At 32.1% G+C, this 22,644-nt stretch overlaps 1 protein-coding gene and 1 long non-coding RNA gene across 6 annotated transcripts in view; both read right to left on the bottom strand.

Moving 5' to 3' along the window:
• Positions 1–17,308, bottom strand: part of bnl (fibroblast growth factor branchless) — a 218,545-nt gene extending 201,237 nt beyond the window's left edge. For 2 of the 5 annotated variants that reach the window (XM_090113518.1, XM_090113522.1), the window contains exons 1-2: positions 17,216–17,308; positions 16,328–16,565 (exon numbers count right to left, since the gene is read on the bottom strand). The gene's annotated coding sequence lies outside the window, so the exon portion shown is untranslated. Of the gene's footprint in view, positions 1–16,327; positions 16,566–17,126 lie in introns of all 5 variants that reach the window. The other 3 variants (XM_090113521.1, XM_090113519.1, XM_090113520.1) reach the window with 3 other exon arrangements.
• Positions 12,978–13,988, bottom strand: LOC149899487 (uncharacterized). The gene is made up of 2 exons (XR_016457895.1): positions 13,487–13,988; positions 12,978–13,132 (listed from the first exon to the last, which is right to left on the bottom strand). It is a non-coding gene; the product is annotated as an uncharacterized LOC149899487 (long non-coding RNA).
• Positions 17,309–22,644: the final 5,336 nt, after the last annotated feature.

Below are 22,644 nucleotides of genomic sequence, written 5' to 3'. Positions count from 1 at the left end.
TCGGTTCAGTAGTATTTGTGTGAAAAATAAACAAACATCCATCCTTCCATCCTCACAAACTTTCGCATTTATAATATTAGTAGGATTGAACAATAATAAACAATATTTATGTCACATTAAACCTTGAGTACCTGACCTCCTTTAAAGATCCCAGCACATAAATTACACCATAATATTATGATAGGCAAAGCGGATAGACCTAATAGAAATATTTGCGAATTAATTCGTTAAATGGGCCTTTTATTAGGTGAATGTACGCAACATTATTTGGACTATTGGCGAGTACGGATGTACATATTTTATGACAAGTTAATAACCACGGTGGGGATTCGGAGCAAGCATTGATAGCAGATCTTCTTTCTTTGGTTTTTCAAGTACCTAATATATCTAATACTAATGAGAGTTGATTGGAAATAAGAACTTCCTCTTATTTTGACCTGAAAATTTTGCCTTAAAATTTTTGCTTTTTGCTTGAGTAAAATCTATATAGAGATGATGTATAAATATGCAGTTTAGATTCTGATTTCGTGAAAATTGTAGAGCACATAAAGTTTTATTTTCATTGTCTAACATTCTTGTGAAAGCTAGAGCCGACACTATCTAAATAATATATATAGTATGTACCTAAATTGATAGAGTCGGCAATACAAACGCAAAAACTCTACATTTTATAGAGTCCATTCATACAATCTCTAGCTAGAGCTACATTTACTGTTATCACACTACTGAATAAAAATAACGAGTTAGTAATAAATCAACACTGTCCAAAAAGTAGTTTAACAGACAGATAAGTATTTATGCGTTTTGATAACGTGTTATCAAACGCATTATTGGTTATCGATATGCTTACAATATTAATTGGTAAAATACAATTCATGAGACATTTCACAATTCGTTTGCACCCGTTTTAGCAAAGGTATGTAGTGTTTAGGTATGCATATAATATATCTTTAAAGACACGAAGAAAATCTTTGTTAAGTGGAGGAAAATATATCTATAACTATCCGTATGGAATAAGTAATAACATATTAAAACAATATATATAACTTAAGGTTCACTTAATTACTTTATTAATCTTTTGTTAATTGGAAAAGGCTATCAAATAGAGTTTGAATTATCAAAATCGGTTGAGTAGTCCTTGGGGAATGTAAACATTCAAACAAGATCTAAATATCTTGAAGTCTTGATACCCATTTCTTAGTAACTCTCAGTTTTACTTATTGAAGTGAAACTTCTTTAGACGCGTTGAGAGTAAAATTTCAAGGTCGCTTGATACCGTCACCATTTTAGTTAGTTGGAATCTTGCTAAAGAAGTTTCACTTCTGACACGTGCGCTCTTTTTATTATTCAAATTTTCGAGAAGTACAGTTAATTGCATATACATCAAACTGCAAACAGGTACGAGTACGACATAAGCAGAGCAACTGTTCCGGTTTTTTGTCATGATTTTCGACAGGTTCCACAAAAATTTAACTCGTTCAGCCGTTGACACTTGGCGCAATTTAAATAGCTTATGTATTGTTAATAATTTAATAAGACCTTGTAACTCTAGAGAAAAGGAAATTTGGATTCCTTATAGATTGACTGTATATCTATTTGCTAGCTGTGCCCCGCGGTTTTACTCGCAGTGCTCTGCTCCTGTTGGTCTTAGCGTGATGATATATAGCCTATAGTCTTTCTCGATAAATGGGCTATCTTACACTGAAAGAATTTTTCAAATCGGACCAGTAGTTCCCGAGATTAGCGCGTTCAAACAAACAAACTCTTCAGCATATAGATTTGACCAAATCCCCGATATTTTTAATTAATCTCCATGAAGATAAATATGTGGAAATGGAACATAATTAACATAATTACTACACTGTGTTATGAAACAAATAAATGATTTTTATTTATTTTTTTTATTTATTTATTTATAATTATATACATAACTAGTGGTCCCTAGTACGTGGTACATATTTAGTATCCTATGTCCTTCTCCTGGCTCTAAACTACCTCCCTGCCAATTTTCAGCTAAATCGGTTCAGCTGTTCTTGAGTTATAAGTGGAGTAACTAACACGACTTTCTTTTATATATTGTATAGATATTAGTACGAAAATGAATAGAAGCACGAAGTAGTAACACTATAACTTTTAACAGATGTTCCCAAAAATGATGGACAATTCTCTTGGAAGCTATTGGAATTCAAACAGGAAGCTTATCTATCTTTATCTTGCAAATCAATCTCTTTATTATAATGAACAATGACCTCATCATTCATACCAGAGACTGTGGGTACCTAATTTCCAATTATTTTTAAATTAATTATCTGTTTGTTATATAAATTATAGTAGCTGTCTATGCTTTCAAACAATAGTTTATTTTAATTTAGAGATATTATAGATTACTAGCTTTCCACACGCGGCATCGCCCGCGCAGTCAAAGAAAAACCCGCATAGTTCCCGTTCCCGTGGGATTTCCGGGATAAAATCTATCCTATGTCCTTTCTCGGGTATCAAAATATCTCTATACCAAATTTCATGCAAATTGGTTCAGTAGTTAAGGCGTGATTGAGAAACAGACAGACAGACAGAGTTACTTTCGCATTTATAATATTAGTATGGATGTATTTTAACATATGGTTATCAAAATCAATTCAGCAGTTAATCTATCATCATAAAACTTTACAGGTAACAAAAAAACACAACTGTGCTGACTGCTAAAGTACCTATATTGATATTATTATCTTAACGTGTATGTATTTCATTTAAAAAATTAAAACTAGCCTAGGTAGGTATATTATAATATCAGTTTATAACTTACCATTATCCTGTAAAATAAATAATTTTTCCATTCATCCACTAATTCAAAATCGCTCTAAAGTTCATGAATTTTTGTATAATCGAAAACAAACACAAAACAATACTACTATTATACAGTAGGCAGCGTATTATCAAAGAAATAGCTATTTAATATTAAGGCTGTGTACGCGGTCCGTGCGCTGTTTGGCTCAAATATGTGATTTTTCAAACCAGATTGTCCATCAACCACTTATCTTACAAACATATGAATTACTAATAATTTTAGGAAATTTTATTGTCTATGTTGTTAGTTAAGAGTTTTTTTCAATTAATACAGTATTTGTGAATACCATCAAGATAACTGAGCCGATGATTACTTGATTTCACTTTTAGTGTCAATTTCGAAGCTAAAAATATCTGAAATTGCTGACAGATCTAACACACAATTATTTTTAACTAACTGCAAAGATCCTTATTAAAATAGTTAGTTAAAAGATTTTTTTTATTTTGGACTCCTAACTTACGAAATTAAAATCCGAACAATGCGAATTTTTTTAGAAATTATAGTCGTCAAAATGATTATTTTCACCAAGATATTTGGCTTTATTGAATATAATTTATACATATTTCAATAAAAGAATGTCTTACTTATAAGATAAAATTTAAAAAATCAACTAAGGTACCTCTATTATTTTTCTACAAATTTTTTAAAGTACTATAAAACACTGCGCGCGACCCGATTAAAATCAGTCGGCAGCGAGCCTTTCCAGAGAGAGGACATGTTGCTCGGCGCTCTCCTGTGGACCTATGCTGTTCATAGTAAAAGGATAGCGCAAGCCGCGATCTATCGTAATAGATCGCGGAGTTTTTGACTTGCGTTAAATAGAATATGCGCTCTTAATAGATACAGTACACGTGCTATATTTCAGATTTTTAGATAAGTCATTGCCCTCAACTGAACTAGGCATTAAGGTGCAACGAATTGGTTGTTTAAACTTTGGGGCTCAAGTGGGGCCCCTATGTTCTTATATGGTGGGTAACGACGAGAATAAAATTTTATAATTATACTTAATCAATCTCTATGAATACAGGTACTTACAATTAATAAGTTTATAAGAACATAATGTGGTCAAACAACGAAAGAAAACATCTCTATTACCTTAGATATACATATATTGTAAAAAAAAACTATTATTCCACTTCTTACCTCGTCGTAGTTTTATACATGGCACCAAACGTTTTGCCCATATTTGTGAAAATTTGCCTCAAACATACTTTATCGAATTTTAAAGAACATTTTTAAGATCCATATCGAATGTTGTGTATCAATTTAAAAAAAAACACGGACACAAGCCTCATTTATATTGGTAAAAAAATATCGGGGCCCTTGAATTTGGGGCTCCAAATAATCCTCCATATTCTAGTTAGTGCATAGTTAGTATAGTTATTCTAGTTTATGCTTTATCATCGAAGAATCAAAGAATAAAGGCCTCAATAGTTACTATAATTGCTCAAGACTGAATGACCAGTTTTTTCGTTACGAATCATTTACAACTCAATTCCGGTTCTTTTTACTAGACTTTAATAGTTAATTCTAAGAAGTTTGTGTACAGAATTAATATTGTATACAATCGACCATTCACTACTATTAAATTAAATTATACTTTGCTGTTTAAGTGACGATTTAAAATAGTTCCTTTATATCTTTTTTTTTATAGTGGGGAAATCTTCTTAGATACCCCCGGCTCCCGGGGATGGAGCCGTGGTTATGTCGGATTTCTACCGACTAAAATCCCACTCTGTTCCATCGCGCTGCTTTGGACGGAACTGCGGGAACGGTTACGACTCTACCGCGTGTCCCGCCCAGCAGATGCCCCTTTCCAGGCCCACCACTAGAACGGTTCCTTTATATCTATTCTATACCAAGTCATAATATGCAATTTTGTGAATATTAATTATCTAAACTACTAGCTCGCTTTGCTCGTGTAAGAAATATTTGTACGACAATGTAAATAAATAGTAAGCCCCTGATTAATTTTTTATTGAACTTCTGTTTTTTTCCCCTTATAAAATTCAAATCCTACCCATAGGTTGCCTGGTAGAAATCGCTCAGTAGAGATAAGGCTGCCTTTTTGGCTTTACATTATATTGTCTTTTTCTTTTTGTTATATTGTCTGTTTTTATTTGGTGCTAAATAAAGTGTATTTATTATTATTATAATTCACAAGGGGTCGCCTGGTAGAGATCACTCTGAAGTGATAAGACCGCCCCATTAGACATATAAAGCTGTATGAGAATTTTTTGTTTCTTTTCCATTTTATAAAAGTATGTATAATAAAAGTGTTAAATAAAATAAATGATCAAAGATTTCTAGACTATTATTTTATATTTATATACTATATAATATATACTATTTATTTTCTTATATTGACCAAGACGCCATTAAACACAAATATATTGCTTTCACAAAGTAGTTTTCATTAAGGTAATTAAACACGATGTCACAGTTCTACTTATTAAATGTCACATTCAACCACCATAAAACTAAGTTGATAACTTAACTGTCATCCGGGTAACTTTCCAATGAAAATCACTTATCCAAGTTATCTTAAAGTTGCATTCTACAGCTTGTTTATTCGCTTAACGATAGAAATTAATCTTGAATTAGCATTTTTCCTCCATTTCTGTGTTTTGATTGTTGAATAGATAGTTGGAACTCGTGGCGTTGCTTGCGTTGAATGGTTTAAATCTATACTAATATTATAAAGCTGAAGAGTTTGTTTGTTTGTTTGTTTGAACGCACTAATCTCGGGAACTACTGGTCCGATTTGAAAAATTCTTTCGGTGTTAGATAGCCCATTTATCGAGGAAGGTTATAGGCTATATTTCATCACGCTACGGCCAACAGGAGTGGAGCCACGGGGGTGCAACCGCGCGGAGCAGCTAGTTTTACTATAAATGCAGTAATATTAGGCTGTAGTTTTACTATTTAAGAAATATAATGTATTGCGATTATTTACTCATTAAAGATTAAAATGAACACGGATAAGGTCTTGTGAACTCGGTTCTAATGAGAAAAAAATGATATCATTTAAATTTAAAATCGACTGGACTAAATAATAGCAGAAATGTTTTAAACGGTAATACTTATAATGTTTACTTTCGGAGAGCAGAGCTTACAGACGACAATATATTACATCTATATAAGGAAGTTCATCCTTACAATGTTAGTTTTAAAACGAAGAGAAGGCACCATTTTCTCGAACTCATAAAATAAAATGCATATCAAACTCAGAACAACTCCATATATTTATTACCATTTAACGGTGTGACATACAAACTTTTTACATAAAACTCCGGTTTTCTCACGAAATATATTATCTGTGCATATTCATAATTTACTCAAGGGCGTGCCAGATGCAGTTTGATAAAAAAATTAAACTTTCCACTACTTTTTAATATAATTTTATGAACTTTTCCTTTGTAGGTGGTATTTTGTATATCAAGTAGCGATAACCTTAGGGCTATTTATTTTTATTGCCTCTTTTATTGTACCTATATTACATACAGTAGGTATTATAAATATATGTAAACATGCTCGCTACATTGTAGAGAATTTAGAAGTATAATTTTTTGTATTAAAAGAGATTATTTTCTATCTAATTTAGACACATCCCATCCCTACTTAATATTATAAATGCGAAAGTAACTCTGTCTGTCTGTCTGTTACGCTTTCCCGCTTAAACCTCTTAACCGATTTTGATGAAATTTGTATCAGACAATCTTTAGACCCTGAGAAAGAACATAGGCTACCTTTTATCAAAACACCACGCGGGCGAAGCCGCGGGCGGAAGTATATAATATATGGTTTAGTGGTTATAATAATATGGTTTAAATTAAAATATTTTTAATTCTTACATCTGACATTTATCACCATGTCTTGTCCTATTTGATTATGTGATTTAGATAGCACACATGTGTTTGCATACACCTGTGTCCTATTAAATTGACCAGTTACCAGCCTATGTCTTAAGCTACTAATATCTATGTATATATACTAATACATATTATAAAGCAGAATAGTTTGTTTGTTTGTTTGAACGCGCTAATCTCAGGAACTACTGGTTCGATTTCCAAGTTATTTCGCGTGTTAGACAGCCCATTTATCGAGGAAGGCTATAGGCTATAATATATCATCACGCTAAGACCAACAGGAGTGGAGCAATGCGGGTAAAATCGCGGGGACCAGCTAGTGACTTATAAAAAGAAAGGTAATTGTTTGTTACTTAATTTTATTGAAAAACTACTTATCTACCAGATAATAAAAATTATTTTATAATTTGTAGATTAGTATTACAAACACTATCTTGAAATCAAACTTTTAGAAATGTAGAGTACATTCTAAAGTTATTTTAAACTATTGAAGGAATGTAACTGTCGATCTTTTTAAATTCACAAATGTATGAAATTATTAACACACACGGACACCAATAATAGTACAAAGTTTAAAAATAATTTTAAACAACACATTAAAAAAACCTGGTAGGTAAACATTACTAAATATAGTCACCCTGACAGTCATGTCATACTTTATGTATATTTTTAACGTTTCAATCGCTTTTTCCTACTACTACTAAATAGGTAAGTGACCGGTCGATATTTTTGTCAAAATAACTAACTTATAAGAAAACACGTGGTATACATTAAAAATTGTAAAGAAAACAAAAACCAAGTCACGTCTATTTTTAAAACAATTTTAGTTGCATTTAAAAATTTACTTTAAAAATCACTATCGAGTTTAGTATTAACGATAAGAGATAACCTAGATATTACATAAGCTTGATAAAAATATCTATAACAAGGAAACCTATCCCTTGTACTAAATTCGTTTCAAATAACTATTTCAGGGGCCGTATCACCTCTTATTTCCAGACAGATTACGCCCTGAATTGACTGGCAAAAATATTATCCCCAGCCATGGTTAATTATGGTATATGAATCTGCCAGTCAGTTCAATTCACGGCGTAAACTGACTGGGAAATAAGAGGTCATAACACGGGCCCTCGCGTTCTATAACATGGCGTACGTGCATACAAACGAGGTAACACCAAATATTAGCATTTAGATATTAAAAAGATGTAATCTTACAACAATTTCAGTAACCCGTACACTTCCGCTATATTTCGGTACAGATAACACAAATGGGACGATAGATAAGATATATACTTTAGTGATATCGTACGTTGTATACTTTCTACGGTTATCAGAACAAAATCAGTGTCAGATAGATAGACGGCGATACGAAATGATACCGCGTTGTATTATATCGAGACGGTGCAATTTTAATTTGCGAGTGCTTTATAATCTATTTATTATATAACTGAAACGTTTATTTATGCAATAAGATTTCTTCTAGAAGCACTTTTGAATTGTCAGATTAACTATTTACCAACGGTTCGGAAAGCAGTTGCTCTATGCAGAACCGTTTTCTTTACAATAACAATGTAAAATGTAATTTCTATATGAGAAACAGTTAAAATAACATAACAGCATAAACCTGAAAGTATTTCTTCCATGACGCCATCATATTCATATTTTCAAATTTCCCGCGCACAAATCCATCGACAATTTGTAAACTTTTTAAATTACGTGTGCATCTAGGAAACGCGGGAAGCGGCCAGACGCCAGAAATTCAACCAGACAGTACGATATTTCGCTAAATTTACCCTCGAGGTCGTTGTTTTCTAAAACATAATAGAAGCAATTACCTGTTATTTAGGTATTCACGTGGTATGCGCAACGTCATTATTTACTCTTGGAGAGTGTTTTCTGTACACAAGAAATTATTTTAAACGTTAGCAAATACTATTAGATAAAAACACTTCAATCATGATAAAAAGTACGTGTACAGAAACTTGATATATCTTTTGAATCTATTTATATACTAATTTTATTTTTAATCTGCATAAAGCGACCTTGTTACATTTATGAATGAAAAAAGCGGAATTAAATTGCGTAATGCCCCGTGAAAGTAATGCATGCAGGTCACACATATAATATATGCAAATTGCAACGCTCAGTTCTTTTCAATGGCAACCCAGTCACAAAATAGCTAACGATGTATGCGTACGTGACCAAGCATAGGTTGAAGTGACGTAGATTTTATTCAGTAATTTCGACATAATGTAAATTCAACAGATAAACTACTAGTTTTTTGTTTGTGATAACGTTTGTCTGTGGAACTTGTATTGCCGCTTTTGATATGATGAAAAAATGTATGCGAATTATAAATAAGTTTATCTCGATGGCAGATTTTATAATATAGTCATAATGCGATGATAATTACCTTGTTGAACCTAACGTTTTTTACGGATTAATGTGTGCAGATAAACTCTACAATCTGAATATTTTTATGAAAATTTATCGTAGTTAAAAAAAAAACTAAAACTCAAGCTTTCCTAAGGTAACCTCATAAAATTATAGTACTAATTTCTTTGATTGCGAGCAAAGTTTCAATTAAATCTATCCTTTTTAAATGGATCATAGAGTCTAACAAATATACAGGTGAAGCTTGCGTGATGAAAAGCAAGAAAAACTAATCGTAGTGCATTTCGATCTCTTATCAGTGCGTCATACAGCGTGAAAAATGATAACAATTACAGTGATAGTCACATAACTGCAAATGTCGTTGAACTGTCTCAGGGCCGAATTGTTAAAACTCTAACAAATAGATAGGACTGAGTAAATATTCATTGTAATTACGCGATTTAACGTTGACGGCACTGCGTTTGATGTTATGCTGTTTGCAAAATATTTTTATTCTATTAATAAATAAAAATTTCTAAGTATTTTAATTTTGACTCTATTCTTTTCATTGTGTCTTTTTAATCTATGAATAGTAGGTACTTAATTGGAAATAAATCCGAGATTGTTTGGCCATTCAAAATGCTTAAAATTAGGAAGAAGATAATGCTTAGTGTAACTCCTCAAATAACACAGAAAATATTTATTATAATTTATAACTATGTATTACGCCATTAGGTATTATGACTGGCTCTAACTGTATCGGATTAATCCAAGCAAATCAAATTAAAAGCGTTTCTGAAAGAAGATAAATAATAAATGTTTCAGTTTGAGTTCGAAAATGAAAAGATCACGTGGATCTCTAAGTGTCAAATTTTTATTTCAACAGAAGAGAAATCTTCAATCTAGGTGACGGGGTAATTAACCTCAAATAGGCCTTAGTGCTTATTTTTAGTATATTTATTTGTTATTTTTAAATATCTTAGGGCCGATTTTTCAATCCTTGGTTAAAATTTATCATTCCAATAAAGTATTACACGATCATTTTAAAATGTCACCTGTAAAATGTCAAATACGGACAATTAGAATACATTTTTGAAATGGTAGTTTAATACGTTATTCGATGAATAAGTTTTAACCAACGATTGAAAAATCAGCCCTTAAAGTACTAACACGTTAAGTATTAGTAACACTATGAAATGAAATCCCCTATTTTGATCTAGAATCTATATCTATACTAATATTATAAATAGGAAACCTTTGTATTTTTGTATGTTTGTATTGAATAGGCTCAAAACTACTGGACCGATTTCAAAATTTCTCTTACCATTTCTTCCGAATCCGTATAGGCTATATTTTATGTACCACGTACCATATGTACCACGGACGAAGCCGGGGCGGACCGCTAGTACAATATAAAGTAGATCAGATTAATTAGAATAGAGAAAGAAATATTGATTTAATTATTTCCCTTTAAAACAAAATATGAAGAAAAAATAGTCAAGTTCATTTAATGTATGTCACATGTATAGATATACACATACATACAGTACAGTAACTAATATAAAATGTAAATTTATTTCGAAAGATAGCCTAGTCATTATACATATTTTATTACTATTTTACTATGGCAAGCATGCAACTTATTTATTTGGCATGGCAACTACGGTATAACCTATATTGTCTATTTGCTCGTTTGTTTCGATAAAATAACTTTGATTAATTTAATCTTTTGCCATTAAAAAGCTATTAATTATTCTTAATACGCAACACAATATTTTGTTTTGTTAGTAGATACTTTTTTATAATTCCAATATTACTCCCATTTCTAGTTGAAAATATGAACCAAAATATGTTCAAAATATGGCAATAATATCTCTAGGTGCTCTTAGGATTTTTCCCAGATGATCTTTTAAGACATTAGACCTTATATTTTCCAAGAGACAAACTGTAGAATATGATATACCTTCTTTGACATTTTTCGAGAAGATTAATTATTGTCATTTTTATGGCAACTAAACTTGCATAAGACATAGATACGTACAACGTAAGTAACGTACTTGAAAGTCTAAATTAATGCGATTATAGAGTTAACAATCGGTTATTAGTTTTTTCATATCGTTATATTGAAATACCAATTACGAATCCCGATTTTGGCAATCGATAAACGGGAATTCTGTAAATGGCACGGAATGGCTTGCCTTAAATATTTACTGTGAAGGGAGAAAAAATTGACGAAGTAATCCGTCTAATTGACAATTTATTTTGAAGACAATTTATTAATTACTAGGTAGCGGTTTTACCCGTATGGCTCCGCTCCTGTTGGTCTTAGCGTGATGATATATTATAGCCTATTGCCTTCCTGGATAAATGGGTTATCGAACACCAAGAGAATTTTTCAAATCGGACCAGTAGTTCCTGAGATTAGCGCGTTCAAACCAACAAACAAATAAACTCTTCGGCGTTATAATATTAGTATATATTTAACCTTCGTTTTCGCTTGCTAAGTGAATTTGGAAATCACCAGAAATCACGAACAGGGGGGTTAGTGGTTACCATGATGTCTTAAAGCCGCATTCATTCCAATGTGGAAAAAATATAGGTCGTCTAGACTCTAGCGCCATCACTTTCACACACTGGAAATAATACTGCTTTAAGACAACATGGTAACAAAACTGTAAGCCAAACTGGCTATAAATTAATCATACTATGAGTCTGATAGAGCTATATTTTTTATGTAGTTTGGTAGAGCTATACTTTTTAATAACTAATAAATTCTAAATACTTTCCTACCATTAAAATATAAAAAAATAATAATATATTAGATTTGATTTCATTAGGCGCAGTTCCCCAGAGAGAGACATGTACTCTTCCTGCAGACATGGGATATTAGCAACTTCCCTACTGATATTTTTGTTCAAAAAACAAGAAACAAAACTCCAATCATTAAAAATTATGACTCGAAATTATATTTAAATGTCTTTCAAGCGAAACATCGTGTAGTTAATTAAGAAATCAATGTTGGTTTTTGTCGGTATGAAAATATTTTCTGAGAATCGGTTTTATGTGAAATTTCTCTTAAAGTTTGGGATTTATGGTAATAACTTGTTTATTTGACCTTCAATAAAAGAAATATACTTAGGTATTAATTACATATGTTTACATTTAGTAAAGCGTACATCTATATAAATATGTATATCTCTATAATATAAAAATGAATCCCAAAATGTGTTGGTAAGCGCATAACTTGAGAACGGCTGAACCGATTTCGTTAATTCTTTTTTTATTATATTCCTTGAAGTACGAGGATAGTTCTTACGTAGAGAAAACGTAAATATGTACCACGGGCGAAGCCGGGGCGGACTGCTTGTATAATATAAAAATGAATCACAAAATGTGTTTTAAGCGTATAACTCGAGAACGGCTGAACCGTTTTCGTTAATTATATTTAATAACATTCCTTGAAGTACGAGGATGGTTCTTATGGAGAGAAAACGTTAAAATGTACCACGGGTGAAACAGGGGCGGACCGCTAGTTTCTTATAATTTTCATCGTATTTATGACGTTTTATAAAAATATCTTCAAGTCTACAGAAGAATAACTATATTATTGACAAAGACATATAATATCTCTAGTCTTATTTCAGTTTATGGGTATAACCGCGAAAAATTGTACCGTTACATTCATGACATCATAACAAACGTTACATACATGACTGAATGTTACTTACATGACCATTATAAAGCTTAGTACATATATCAGTTATCTTTTCTTCCTAGCATTAAAAAGTTAACGTCGACACGGTGTCTTACACTCACACGACAGGAAAAAATGGAGATATAGGTAGGTAAAACCAATTCATATCATAAAATAATGAATTAAAACAAAAAGATGCATAAATCAAAATTGTATTGAAAAAAATTGATATTTTTTCCGCTTTTTATTCCTTTCTGCATTTTTCGTTTGTAGTTCTTTATATTTCTCGGGATTTTGAACTTGTAACTTCTCTCGATATTTTTTTTGCCTTTCGGCATTCGTCAACGCCATCTGTAATTTAAAACATATTAAGGTAATGGAAAACTATAGATAAAGACCAATCCAATGATATCTTGCACATCAAAATCCGTTCAGCCGTTTAGATTTGAAAATATTATCGTCCTTTTTTCGCGCAATTTTTTAATAGACCTATGTGTTCTAAGCCTAACAATATGTCATGACTGTAACGTAACACATTTCGTTACACATCGTTACAATCATGACAAAAAATGCGGGCGACATAACCTTAAATTAAAATTACTACTCGATTGTGAATGCTAAGAACCACGAAGTAGTCTGATTCTTTAGTTTTATAGTAAACCTACGTAAAGATTTATAATAATAAGACAGAATATATATACTTACCTCGCAATCAAACACTTTAAATACCCTTTTTTCGAGCGACAAATCTCACATCAACACAAAACACCATTTCTCTCAAAGAAAAAATGGCTGCTTTTGTTTTTTAAATGTTGCCAGCATGCCAAATAGTGTTGCCACTCAACAAAATAAGAGAAGGATTCTGATAATTCTTATAGTATGGCAGTTAGAGACGTTACATACGTGACGTTACACACGTATAAAAAAAGTGGACAGTTTTTTAAATAATAATAAAAAATCGATTAAGGCCTTGTGCATTAAAAGATTTTTATGTACATGTTGAATAAGAACCGAATAACTTAAATTTTTCATAAAAATGCGAGTCAGTCATACCATTTCGTAGGGGTTATCAGTTTTTGTCACAAGGGTGTTAGGTGGACAAATATTTTTTATATGGACAGAAAAGTGGAGCCAGTAAAAAAAATATAAAATAAAATATTTCTGCAAGAGATAGATTGAGTTTTATGAAATAATCTAAAAGAACACAAGCATACCTTTTATTACATATCTAACAAAACACTTGTTGTCAAAAAACGTTGATGCCATATGAGAAATAAAATGGGAACATTGAAAAAATAATTCATGTACAATTTTTCGCGGTTTTACCCGTATACCTATCCATTTATATTGCCCTGATAATTCACAAAATTGGTCCAATCATTCAGAAAATGATATCAAATAGACGCAGAAACTACCAATTATAATATGTAGAGACACCTATTTCTACAATTGGCATAACTACATTAATTATTATAATTTCACAAGAACATTGGCATAAATATCACAAGGTAGCACTGTTAATGTTAAAAAAATAAAATCAGACCTTAGGTACTTACTCCTCAAAAATATACTCACCAAAAAAATAAAATAAAAAAGCTAATTTTTTTAATTAAAAATTGTTCAACTCGTGAAATTATTATACTATCATTGATCCTTGATAAGTGTACAAAGTTTGAATTAAATCTGTCCGTTTAAAGTGGGTCAAAATGTAAAAGAGTCGGTCACATACAAACATAGGTGAATCTTAAGCGTGTTACCGCCTCCTTGGTGGTTGACGCGTGAGCGTAGCACCGAGGGGTCCTGGGTTCGTTTCCCGGTGGAGACGAAGAAAAAAAAATGTCTCGGTCTGGCAGGACACAGAAGGCTGATCACCTACTTGTCCCTAAAGAAAAGCGATCAGTGAAACAGATGTATAATGCATCTGCCCCTTACCCCACTAAGGACAAGGGACTTCACTTTTTGAAGCGTGTTAAAAGACCTTACATAACATCGTTTATACATATTATGTATTCGAATAACTGACGTTATCGTCTTTTGAAAGTAAAATGAAAGACAATGAGTTATTAACAAGTGTTAAATGGTATCCTTTAGAGAAAGCGATACAATTGTGCCTTGTGTTTTATTACGACTGTGTTAAAATATTCCTAAGTTCATGTTTGATGTCAAGTTGCAAAGCCGATTATGGGATCGGAAAATACTAACGTAAATTGAAATATATTAAAATTCTAAGACGTGTCTCTATAAGAATATCCTGTCATAAAGTACATACCTACAATATTTGGACAATTACTTTAATCAGAAGAATAACGCTTATATGTATATAATTTTTAAGCAGTCAAATTTTAGTCATAAAATACTAAATCTAATTAAAAACCACAATGAAAGAATAAACGAGCAGCCTACATAAACCTATATGTATTTAAAGTACACACAAAATAGCTCTGCTTAAAACCTATTAAAAAAAGTAACTGTTATAATTTGTTAAATCAAAGCGACTCTACCTTGAAAAAAGTTCAGTGAAAACGCTCTATATTATTTTTTAAGCCCTTTAGAACAACAAATATGAAATTGTTTTTATAAAATAGTATTTAAAAATCAATACGAATAAGGAAAATGTCTTCATCGGCTTAACATAAGCCTATAATAAAATATGCACATTTCTAAGGCCATATTAAAATTAAATCTAATGTGCTTAACGAATTCTACCGTGAAAACTGTATTGCACATAAAATTGTACAGTTACTTCTGTTATTATAAAAAATAATAAAATAAAAATATTAAAACTATAATAAATATCATATTTTATGAACCTTGTGAAATGGATAGAGTTATTAAAGTAAACATAAAACAATTTTGTAGAGAACGTGCAGTTAAATATTCTAAAGTTTTATGCCGAATGAATTTGCCTTTGAAATCTTGAAAGTGAAAGTAATTGACTTAACGGAATAAACCGTATTTTATCACTTACGTTGGGATATATCTATATGCTCAATATATTAGATATATTAGGTTAATATGCCTATCGCAATACAAAAATCACGACACCAACTACGCTTTTTTCTTGGTCATTTAAATTGCCATACATATTTCCACTTATTTATTCTTCAAACATCGTAGGTATTGTTTAAAAAATTATTTACGAAATTTTCACTCTACCTCTTTAACTCTAGATACATCTTTAATGTAATCACAAACAATAATCTATGAAATATACTCGTTAGACTTATTATATGACCCTCATAAAATAAATGATGAATAGGCGTTGATAAGGAAAATATACGACGATAACATAATTTGCAGAAACCATTACGTAGGTCAAGATCTCAAGAAACGAATTCAATACGAAAGTTCCTACAGAAGAAAAATAAATCCACTTATGTCATGCGTAACGCATAGGCCAACGTCTAATTTTAACTGACAAATTAGAACATAGCAAAACAGACTGTATTATATGCACGCAAAACCGAAAATAGCATCTTCGAATTGACATTAACATTAGCCGATGACCGGCGAGTAATTAATTAAGAATAATGAGCCAAAACTTACGTATATCGCTGAGGTTGGAGCCACGAGGTTAGATGCACTTTCGAAATACCGTTCACACTAGATATTTTTCAAAACCGCGTTCACCAATAGGTAGCGTGTCACTTTCCTACCGTTTCCACCTGGATCGGATCACTTGTGGTTATTGTAATTCTAACTCAGAACTAAACACTGATACAGTACACTGCTGTAAAACATCACATCGGGAAGGTAATAGATATTAGTAGCGTTTCCCTGAGAGCTGCAAATAAAGCACAAATGTACACCACTGACACCACCACAAAATGTCACAGAGTAAAGCCACAGAGCGATTCGGATCGAGGCCAATAAAATAACTAAGTAAATATCTCGAATGACAGAAAATTTGAAGAATCTACAGAGCACGCGATAACGCTCAAAGGCCCTCAAATATTTGCCCAAATAATTAATCTTTAGAATGGTGAGATTTAGGCACGACTCCGGCGCACAAGTGGTTATCGGCGCGCGAAAGGAAATTTTGTTAAACAATTATCTGATTACTGTTGTCAAGCGAATTGCAAAGGAACTTTTTTCGGCGAAACTTTTTGCTTGTAGTGTTTCGTAAGCGGCCACCGGGTACGAGTCGTTAAACTGAAATCGGTCCAAATCAGCTTTAGCGTGCCGTTCGCCGCGTGGAAACGGAACATCTAGAGCTAACACACGAAATTTCCACCGCACAAAACACATTTCCACGCGGCCTGCATTGTTATGCAACTGCAGAAAACCCGGAGCGTCGCCGAAAGGTCCGCGTCCAACTTGGGAAAACTGCCGGAAAAACTCTAACCTCAAAAGTTGGTCGAGCTAAAACTTTTGGCGCACTGTGGTGTTTTTTGCTCTGTGATATTTTGTGAACGTTTGCACTAGTTAGGTTACCGGAGCGGTTTATCGGGTGCGTTTTCGGTTGCGCGCTGTCGCGTGCCGTAGCGGCATGACATGACCGGCCCGAACGAAGTCTCGCGCGGCACTGACTATCTGAGGCCAGTCTACAATCACACCTAGCTCCCATTCCCGATACAGTCTTGGAGACTTCAAAAGCTCGCTCGCGTTTAGCGCGAAGTGCCGAATAGTTAAGACTTCCTGAACTTTGCATTTTTTCTTCACGCAGCGCGCCCATTTCTCGCTGTCTCTATCAAAATTGTACGATTCATTTTCAACATTTTAAATGATCGCTCTCATTAATAATATCTAGTTTGGTGTCCAAATTAAAGATTATTCAACATAGTAATAATGAAGATGGATGCGTCAACATTTTAACAAATTAATATTTTTAGTGTCTCTACATAATGATGGGAAAATATCAAAATAAGAATTCGAGCCAAGAATTTAAAAAACAGATGTGATTTCATTAATTTATAATCTGATTAATATATTATATCCAGTTTTATATAAAATATTACGATATATTAAATGTAGAGATGTAGAGACGCATATTAATATGTCATCGTTAAATTTCGTTTAAAAAGTCATTAACAAGATTAAAACACATGAATTTAATCGTGATTTTATTACAGACATATTTATTACATGATAAGTAGTAAATATTTACATTAGTCTAATAATCAACACAAAAAAAATGTTTCATAAGTCATGGCTCATATTTATAAAATTAATTAATTATATCTCAAGTAAATAATATTTAATTATAGGTACTGTATTACACATTATTATATATTGTTCTATGTACAAGACCTGAAAACCAGCGAAATTGTGCGTGTTATATCAAAATCTATTAGAGAACAATTAATTGCCTTTAAAATTGCTCTACCGATTTACAAAACCATAATATTATAGTTTTTATATTATTTTTTTTTCATCATTTGAATTTTAATTTAAATTAATGTCATATACTTAGATTTTGATCCTTTATCTTTTTATGTCTATCTACTATAAGTTTTGATTTATAGCGATTCAGCGATACTAAAATCTTGTTCCATAACAATAAATTTTAACTAAAAAATTGAAAAAAAAAAATCATAACTCTGTATAAATAATGAACGGACACAATAATAATTTTAAATGTATGTATGTATGTACGCTCCAATTCACGGTTTCTCTTACATTGTAGCATGTCCTTCCCCGTATGTAAACTTCGTCCTTGTCAACGATCGATCCAGTTTTTTATATGTTTTTATATTTACAAAACATACACACGAAATAAACATATTATATATGCAGTTTAAATTCCTTTGAATTATTAGACTGGAATATATTTTAAAATTATTAAATTTTTTTGTTGATGCTGATTTTATGTATAAATTTTAGGTTTTCAAGTATGACTTTATTAATCTCAATTCCATAATACTCGGGTACCATCATAAGGACGGTAACCGGTCCTTTGGAAGGCTTACGTGTGGACACGGATCCAACACGAATAGGCCCTTTCGAGAACTTTACTGTCCCACGAGGACACCAGCCGCAGCCTGTCCATGATTGCACTATAGATATACAGCCTTGGGCAGTCCGCGGCTGATGTAGGACCATTTCGAGATAATTACCTTATTAATATTATTGTACCTAATTCTCTATCTACCAATTAATTTCAATAGACACAAAAAATGAAGACAAAAATTGGTGAAACTCTGACAAAAATAACTTCTTTTACTTCAGGCAATTATAACTTTTTTTAAGGGATTACGATGCACTTAGGGTCAAGAACGTGTCTGCAATGACAAACCGTTCAAACTGAGTGTGGAAAACCTTCTTGGAAAAACAAGTGACGAATCAACAGGACAATCAGACATGTTCAAATTAAAAATATTCAGATTTTTTCCTACTTTTTTTTAAATAGATAGAGTGATTCAAGGTTTTAGCTTATAATCTATTAGGTTTTAGATAAAGCGGGCGAAGCCGCGGGCGGTAAGCTAATTTTATATAAACCACGCAGGCGAAACTGCGGGAAATAACTTATATCATAAAATCTGTCATAAAAAAAACGCTTTCGCATTTATAAAATTAGTAAGAATAAGCACGAGGAAATTAGGATTATTTATAGTAGCTAATAAAATATTTATTTTATATTTATTTTTAACACTTTACTATGCTAGTTAATAATACAAATTACTTAAAACTAAAACATACCTAGACTAGCACAGAGGGGGGCCTTATCACTAAAGAGTGATCTCTTCCAGGCAACCCACTGTGCTTGCACAAACAAATATTGCTTATGATCATATCATAATATGTAGGTATAAAGCATCAATCTATACTAATATTATAAAGCTGAAGAGTTTGTTTGTTTGAGCGCTAATCTCGAGAAGTACTGGTCCGATATGAAAAATTATTTCGGTGTTAGATAGCCCATTTATCGAGAAAGGCTATAGGCTATACATCATCACGCTATGACCAACAGGAGCAGAGCATTGCGGGTAAAACCGCGGGGCACAGCTAGTAAAATAATAAAGCGTAAGAATGTTTTTAGTTTTTTGAAACTACATAATATTATATTAATAATTATTACTTTTCTCTCTATCGTTAGCTCTATACATTAGTTTCCCACGTCTTGAAAACACTTCATCATTTTGCTTTTGATTAATTTATAGACTGATAAACGACCTCAACATTGATTACAAATCAAAAACGTATTCACAAAATAAAACGTCTAGTATTCAATATAATTAGAATATATTTAATTTTCTTTACGTTCAATAACAGAAAAAATTAAACGAATTAACTGAACGGAATAAAAACCTTCAACTACAACTTAAGCTGCATAATAATATATGTAGTATATAGTAAACAATAATATAGTATAATGAGCGGACCGCTAGGGTCCGCCCCGGCTTTGCCCGTGGCACATATTTACGTTTTCTCTACATAAGAACCATCCTCGTACTTCATTTTTCGAATTATCGAAATCGGTCCACCCGTTCACGCGTGATGCCGTGACCAAGGAAAACGGGTTTCATTTTTATATGTATAGACAATGTATACAGCTTACTATATATGTACTAGCCATTTACCTGTCTTCACTCGGCTGAAATGGGATAAAAATCAATGTATCGACTCTGACACTGTCAACTTTAAACTTTAAAATAGTTCGCTTAGTTTCTCGAATTAAGTCGGTCCAGATAAACGTAGATAACATAAAACATCAAGTCCTTGAAGACAGAAAGAAAATGACTACGAACATGATTGACGACTAGGAACATGATTTAAAAGAGCAACTATGGAGTTTCTTGCCGATTCTTCTCCATAGATACTGCTTTCCGAATCGGTGGTAAATGTTAAAAATACTTATGTAATGACGATTCGAAAGTGCTACTAAATAGTAGTCTAATTGAATAAATGAATGTTTGAGTTTGAAAAAGTATTTAACTTCCCCAGTTAAAACACCATAATATAAGTAGGTAACAATAAACAAACGGGGTCGGTGGCTAGCTACGAGTTTACTAAACGAAATTAAAACAATAGGAAGTTAGTGCATAAAACGAAAGCAAAACCCTATAATATGCCAAGCAATATCTCAGCTATAAAAGCCAGCGTAACCCATAGCAACCGCGGAACATAACTCCATGTAATGCTGTCAAAAAAGTGGGCACGTGCCTCGCTTCCCAAAAGCGTCAGCCTATAAGGGCAGCGAATGTCAGGAGTTATATATGGTTCAGGAATCTTGTTGACGGAGCTGCCTCGAACTTCAATTAACGACGACTTTAGACCAATGATATAAAAAACGGGGTAGATAGACTAATACAACATTCAAAAACGGCACACTAACGCACACACGATTGGACGTCGAAGTAAAATGTCATGATTCTATCGTGATCGAAAAGGGGAAAAAAATTCTAGCTAATTAGCCATTTTATAAAGTTGCCGGAAAGCTTTCAACCTACTTACACTTTTCCACTTCTAATAACATTGCATTAGATTTTATGTGAAGTTTCTAAGTTCTGTATTTTGTTTACAAGCTGTCTAGTTTTGTCCTAGGTTCATGTATTATAAAAAGAATAGAGCGCTCAAGGGTCACGTAAATAACAAACTATGAAAGAATTTTGAAATGAATCCTGTAGCTCCCGAGATTGGCGCGTGCAAACATATTCTTTAGCTTTTTTTTGTTACTATAGATTGTAGAATATTATCCTGTGTTGGTTTGTACATATTTTTATCCACACCGCTTGTCCCGGCTTCACACAGGTAGAGCCGGGATAAAAAGTCTAAGTTACTTGAAATGTATATTTTTTAATAGTAATATATTTTTTTTAAATCAATGCTATAATTTTTTAGTTAAATTGTAACTCAACTCAACCAAATAAACCAAAAATATATTTTTTCTTTATTACATAGAAGATGGATGAGTAAATATGAAGGCATCATTCAAAGATAAGATATCACAGATTTTGATGGGATTTTTTTAATGGATAGTGTTTCTCGAGGAAGGTTTTAGTACTTGTATAATTTATTGACTTTATACCTAAGTAACTAACTTCCGCCCGCGACCACGGCCGCGGCGTCGACCTTCGTCCGCTTTGTCTAAAATCTCATAAGTTATATTATGCTAATGCTAAAGCCTTCCTCGAGAACCTGGATAAGTCCAAAAATCAATTAAATAACGTAGATACTTGATAATCATAGTTATACATACATTATTATAGAAGACAATTAAATTTCAATCAGACCTTCAAAAACATAGTTCATCGAACAATATTTTTGCAAGTCACTAACCCCGCTGTTTTACATTTGATTCAATTTAAATAATTAGCCTACTTGTATTTATTATTTGACTACCTATATGATCACAATACATAGTATAAAATATATATGCATAGTATAAAACAAAGTCGCTTTCTCTGTCCCTATATCCTTATGTAGGTATGCTTAAATCTTTAAAACTACGGAGTAGGTACGCAACGGATTTTGATGCGGTTTTTTTTTAATAGATATCTAGTGTTTCTCGAGGAAGGTTTTAGTACTAATATAGTATTATAATATTATCTGTGGTTTTAGCCTATAATTTATTAGGCATTACAACCTAATAAATTATAATATTATGTACCTATACAAAAAACTTTCTCGACTATTAAGAAAATCGCATCAAAATCTGTTGTGTAATTTTAAAGATTTTAACAAACGATATTAGTGTTAAAGTGATAGATACTATAAATTATAATTTAACTCAAACATTTATTTATTCAACTGGGAGAGACACAACATATTTGTTGTATCTAAAGGTTGTAAAGGTTTACGCTATTTGACGCGCCCACGTCGTCGCCCCGTCGATTACCGACGTATACACGTACCTACATACACCAAAATAGTAATTTTTACAATTGTATTATTAGTAATTTTTACAATTATATTTACAATTG

The sequence above is a fragment of the Colias eurytheme genome, chromosome 20, assembly GCF_061535395.1.
Source record: "Colias eurytheme isolate Ceu_HAF_F1 chromosome 20, ilColEury1 Martin Lab GWU primary, whole genome shotgun sequence".
Classification (NCBI taxonomy): Eukaryota; Metazoa; Arthropoda; class Insecta; order Lepidoptera; family Pieridae; genus Colias; species Colias eurytheme.
Note: the sequence above shows the minus strand (reverse complement) of the source record. Positions and strands in the feature narration are given on the sequence as shown.